This window comes from Apis dorsata, unplaced genomic scaffold, assembly GCF_000469605.1.
Source record: "Apis dorsata unplaced genomic scaffold, Apis dorsata 1.3 scaffold_149, whole genome shotgun sequence".
NCBI lineage: Eukaryota > Metazoa > Arthropoda > Insecta > Hymenoptera > Apidae > Apis > Apis dorsata.
In genome coordinates this window covers 53,376-59,083 of record NW_006263440.1, presented here as the reverse complement: position 1 = coordinate 59,083, position 5,708 = coordinate 53,376, and the positions used below count along the sequence as shown (strand labels likewise).

At 34.3% G+C, this 5,708-nt stretch overlaps 1 protein-coding gene and 1 long non-coding RNA gene across 6 annotated transcripts in view; both read left to right on the top strand.

Annotated features, from left to right (window-relative positions):
- The window catches only part of LOC102680513 (fasciclin-3), a 310,068-nt gene that overhangs the window by 299,756 nt on the left and 4,604 nt on the right, over positions 1-5,708 (top strand). The window lies entirely within an intron of this gene.
- Positions 3,545-5,530, top strand: LOC116185279. Its single transcript, XR_004150090.1, has 2 exons — positions 3,545-3,879; positions 5,436-5,530. It is a non-coding gene; the product is annotated as an uncharacterized LOC116185279 (long non-coding RNA).

Below are 5,708 nucleotides of genomic sequence, written 5' to 3'. Positions count from 1 at the left end.
ACGATCGGGAAACGATCCCTCGATGCCTCGATTAAAAGAAAGAAAAAAAGAAAAAAAAAAAAGATGAAAAAGGAAAAAAGAAAAAAAATAATAACAAACGATATAATCGCGACAAGCGAAACGTTTTTCCGGTCTCCCTGATCGCCGTGTATAACTTTTGTAAATAGGATTTTTTCGCGACGCGACCCACCGTCGTCCAATCGGCGGTATATCGTTCACCGCCCTTTTTCTTTCTTCTCGACGAAACAGACGTACACACACGTACACATATATATATATATATACACACGAACGGGAGGGAGGGGAGGGGGGGATTAATTCGCTTCGATCGAGTTCGATCATTTCACACTTTATTAAATAATTGTACACAAACAAGCGTCGTTGTATCGATCGTTAACTTTTCGAGGAGATTTTTCCCAACGAAGATATACCTTTTCGAGTTACACGTTATAGGTTATGAAATATTCAGCGGCAATAAAATAAAATTTCGAGAAGTAAATTTTACAGACTGAATAGTAGTAAAAAAAAAGAGACAGTCTATAACCTATAACTTGTACCTCGTCGATTATTTTACGCCCAAGAAAAGACCTCTAAAAATTTATAAAATTAAAGAAAAAAAAAAAGAAACCTTAAAATTTATCTAAAATTTAAAAAAAGATCAAAGATTCTATATATATTCATCCTCGAGAAGTTGATTGGAATCGGAATATCGCTAAGGAATATCGTTGTTAGATAACACGCGTTTGCGAGCTGTTCTCGAATAATTCTATTCTATTCTAAATAAATATCGAGTTTCCAATGGAAAGAGAAAGACCGCCTTTGGAGATTCACGCTCGGGAAAAAGATAGATTGTCGTAGGGAATGTGTCGTGCACGATACATAATCGTACGCGACGTTTAATAATTATTATAAAACAAAGTGATTACAGTGCGAAACAGTGGGGACGAGCGGGAAGTTTCTCGGATATTGGAAAAGTTTCACAAGCTTGGCGCGAACAAATCAAACATTTTTGTAGACGAGTTTTTTCTAAAAAAAAAAAAGAAAAAAAAAAGGACGCATCAACGTTGAAGAATAAATGGGAGGGTGGGGGATGGGGAAAATCTAGAGCAAAAGAGTAAAAAATAAAAATAGAGGAGAGTAGGATGAATTACGCGTGCACGACGAACAAAAAAAAAAAAAAATTTCCACGGTTCGATATTCCCTTTTCTCGAAGAATCGTCTCTGCGAGTTTGTTTTAAATATAGATTTATGATACAATTGGTTAACAGCAAAGGTGTTAGATCGAGTAAAATTACGTATTCGATAAAAAAAAAAAAAAATAAGAAAAAAAGTGCGAGTCAAAGTTTATTTTTCAATTTAAATATTTACTGTTTTATTTTACGGTGATACGATTCGAAACGGTTTCAATGTAAAACACAATTTACAACGAAAAATAAATAAATAAATATATATATATATATATATATATATATACATATATATTTAAATGGTCAAATAAATTTTGTGACCAATTGCACGAGTATACGTACAAAATCGAACGGATGTTTTTTAATGAATTAAACGCAGAGGATAAAAGCTTCCAGCACGCTTAACGTTCGGCTGAATTTTTTCAAAGCTTTTTTTTTTTTTTTTCAACGACGTGTCCCTTTCAACGACGATAGAAGGAATTATCAACCGTGAGAAGAAAACGCTTTACGTGCACGTGTAAAGAGACCTATTAAAAAAATAACGCCGTAACCACGTTCGAAAAAAAAAAGGGGGGGAAGAGAAACAGAAACGAACACATTCCACGATGTAGCTTTTGTTCTTAGACGGGTCCTTTTTTTTTTTTTTTTTTTTTTTTTATCCAGGACATATGTATATTAACGCGTGCTGACTGACACGTGATCACGTATCTCGCGTTTTATAATTTGTAAATGTGATTTTTTTTTTCTTCTTTTAGCAGAACAGTATTATTTACGCGTGTATACGTATTCGAATAATTCAGTGACACGGAAATGGGGGCGTGTTCTAATTCGATTTTTTTTTCTTTTTCCTCTTTAGATATATATACGTACACGCCCTATCTTTTCTACGTATCAATCTCTTTTACACGTTCAATCGATCCAATGATTGTTCAGAATATATGATATTTATAATACTCTTTTTAATATTCGGATGTGTCGCGACTCGATAACTCGACGATCGGATTATTCATATTTTTAAGGAAAAATTGATTTGACAATCGTTTAAACTCTCGCAATTATTTTAATCCGTTTCTACTAAAGCTTTTTACAAAACGTTTTCCGTTTTTTCACTAAAGAATTTCCACGAATAGCACAAATATACGTTTAAGATGTGTTTTGTAAAAAAAGGAAGAGAAAAAATGGATATAAAAATTTGTATAAAAATATCGTTAAAAAATATATAGGCGGATAAAAGTTAAAAAAAATTCGTTGGCACGTTAGCAGCACTTTAGCCATCATTATATGTATCATCATGTTTCGAGACCGCGGCAAAGACTGAAAACACATTCCTCTCGAATTTTTCTATCAACAATTTCCTTTCTTAACCAAAATTTTATATACCGTGCAGTCAGTTTCATCGAAGAAAAAAAAAAAAAAAAGAAGAAAACACCAAAATTCTGAAACGATACGTCTGATTTTAAATGGTTAACTTTTGATACCGAACTTTACGAATCATTCGTAACGATTAATTAGACGACACTCGTACGATAAAAAATGTTCGATAATCGACGTTCACAATCAGATTCGTTCACAGTCGCAATGTTCTTCGAAAACGATGCGTTGCCTCGTTGTTTCCCCTTTCGTTCGCGAAAGAAACAACGTCCACAAGTGTTTTTCCTTTCTCGATCGCGAAGTTAACTTCGATTTTTCATTATCATTCCCATTCGACAATAAGTGTTCTTTGTACTTTTCTACGGAATAATCCTTACTTAGCTCAGTCGATAAGAAAAAAAAATATTCACGAAAAAAGTAAAAAAAAAAGAAGATGAAAAGGAACTAACGATTTTACGTGTACACTTGCACACCACACCCACACATACCCACACACATTCTCAACAGAAAGAAGAAAAAAGTTCACGAACGTAGGTGTCCACGGCGTCGTAAAGATGAATTATTAAAAGAGTAAAGGGGCAAAAATATAAAAAGTAAAAAAAAAAAAAAAACAAAAAAAGAGAGAAAAAAGAAAAAAAAAGGGAAAGAAGAAAAGAAAGAAGATGGAGGGAGGGAGGGTGAGAAGAAGACGAGAGTACCCTGTATCTGTCACTCGTTGACGAAACATTTCCGAATTCTGCACATACACTCCTTCACTTTTTTCCATATGCGATCGTGTTTTCACTTACAAAGAGGGATCGTCTCGTCCAACGAGTTCTCGCCCATCGCCAAATTTATAAAGATATAATAAGAATCAAACGAAAACGATTAACGAAAATGGCGGAAAGTAAAGAAAAATTGAGGGGAGAAGAAATTAAAGAAAGAGGAAAGATTCCGGAGGAACTGGTCGGGCGAAGACGATCGATCGAGAAAAATTACGTGTTGTATATATTAAATATATATATATATATAAAATAAATAAATATATATATATAAATATATTATAAATATTATGGTACGAGATTGAATATAATAGTAATGAATATATATATTATATATATTCTGTGTCGAGGGCACTTGGCTTGCAACTCGTAAATATTAAACTGAATAAACTTATTTATCCACTTGCACTCCAATTGCCGAGCGACCTGTCGTTATCCGTGAATTTTTTGAGAAAAAGACTATTATTGGGCAGAGTGAGAGTGAGAGTGAGAGTGAGAGAGTGAGAGTGAGTGAGAGAAAGAGAGAGAGCGAAAGAGAGAGAAAGAGAGAGAGAGAAAGAGTAATATGGTTATTATTAATATAACTTAAGCGTGAGTTTTAAAAAAGAATTTCGCGATGGACGAATGAGAGGAGAGAAATACGATCGTCCCGGTCGTAAAATATTATCTTATCCGGGTGAGAAAAAAGAAGAGAACAGTGCGGGGGAAAAAGAAACTAGAGAGTTGGAAATTATTTAGAAAGTAAATCGATTACACGTGGATTGTACGTTGCCAATTAAATACTATAATTTGTATCGTGTTTGCAGTGTCGAAGCGTCGTTTGTGCCGTTAAAGAGGCTGAGCCGTATGTCATTGTGAGCAACGCACGTTTCTCTACCCATTGCTCTGCTAAATTTCAACACTAGAACTGCCTAAATATATTATAATACAGATTTAAAAACAGATAAAAAAAAAAAAAAGAAATGATAAACGAAGATATATGATCAGGGCCCTCTTGTTTTATAGTAATATTAAAAAAAAAAAAAAAATGGAGTTTCACAAATCAAATTTTTGTCAATTATCTATTAGGTTAATCACTGTACAAAGAAATAATATTCTTCATACTGCCAATTTACAAATGTCCGATTTAGCGAAGCAAATGTGCAAGATTCGTGCATTTCTCAACGAATCACGCGTAACGTTTTGTTATGTGGTATGTATTATTGTGTGACGAGCGACTAAACGTATTAAATGTAATTGTAAAACAGAGCCTAAAGAGAAGGGAAGAAACACATCGTCATACTTAACACGATGATAGAATGATGAAGGACGAAAAGAGTCCAAGGCCGCCCGAATTTTTTTATACACGCATACGCTATATAATTGTACACCGTTTCGAAGTATTTTACAATATTCACGTGTCCAATGAATCGGATTTTTCTTTTACTTAATCGTCGCGACGAAGACGATCATCCCTTGGACGAAATGAAATTGGGGATAAAAATTTTTGGATGGAAACAATTTCGAGAAAGAATCAAAAATGCCAAAAATTAAAAATTAATAATTAACCGTGACGGTCTCTCTCTCCCTCTCGAATTTATTTCTCGAGAATCGAGGAAGTTTCAACTTTTAATCGAGGATGAAAAACACCACGTTCGATCCAAGGTGATCGTCTTCGATCGATCAGCGACGAAAAATGCATCGAACCGGAATATCAAGAGCGAAGAAAAATCAGCACAAAACGGATGAAACGCGATTGCAAACGACGAAGAGCCGTGTTTAAAGGAAATCTCACTGCCAATGTATACACTTCGAAAATCCTTCACGAAGGATGCGGAGAATTTCATCGTTTCGCTCGAATCCTCTATCGAATCCTATCCCCTGGCAACCTAGAAACGAATTTGTCGAGGAACTCGTGTACATGGAGAAAGAAAGAAAAAGAATAAGGGATGGAGAGAAAGAGGAGGGAAAACGAGAAAGAAAGGAAGAAAAAATAAAAAAAAAAGAAAAAGACGAGCATTCGTTGCCGTCTGTGGTATACATATACGACTTGTGTTCGACGACCTGTTCGTGCAACGCGCTTACGACAATGAAAGCACGTCGAAACGATAATCGATTAAACGCGAAAGAAAGGGAGAAATATAGAGAGGAGGTGGAACGTCCTTTTGTAAGGAATATTAAGCGCGGATATAATACGTTGATGTACAAAAATTCCTTGCGGTACATTTTAAACGATATTAAGCCGCTTATTTCGTAATTCATTTCTAATGGTTCATTATTCTTAATGGTTAATTAATTATTATTTAAAAACGATACGATGATCATGCTACGATTACACTCGTATATGTATATTATATCTATTTGTATCAAAGATACATATAAATATGTTCTCGTTAGATTTATGCTCATA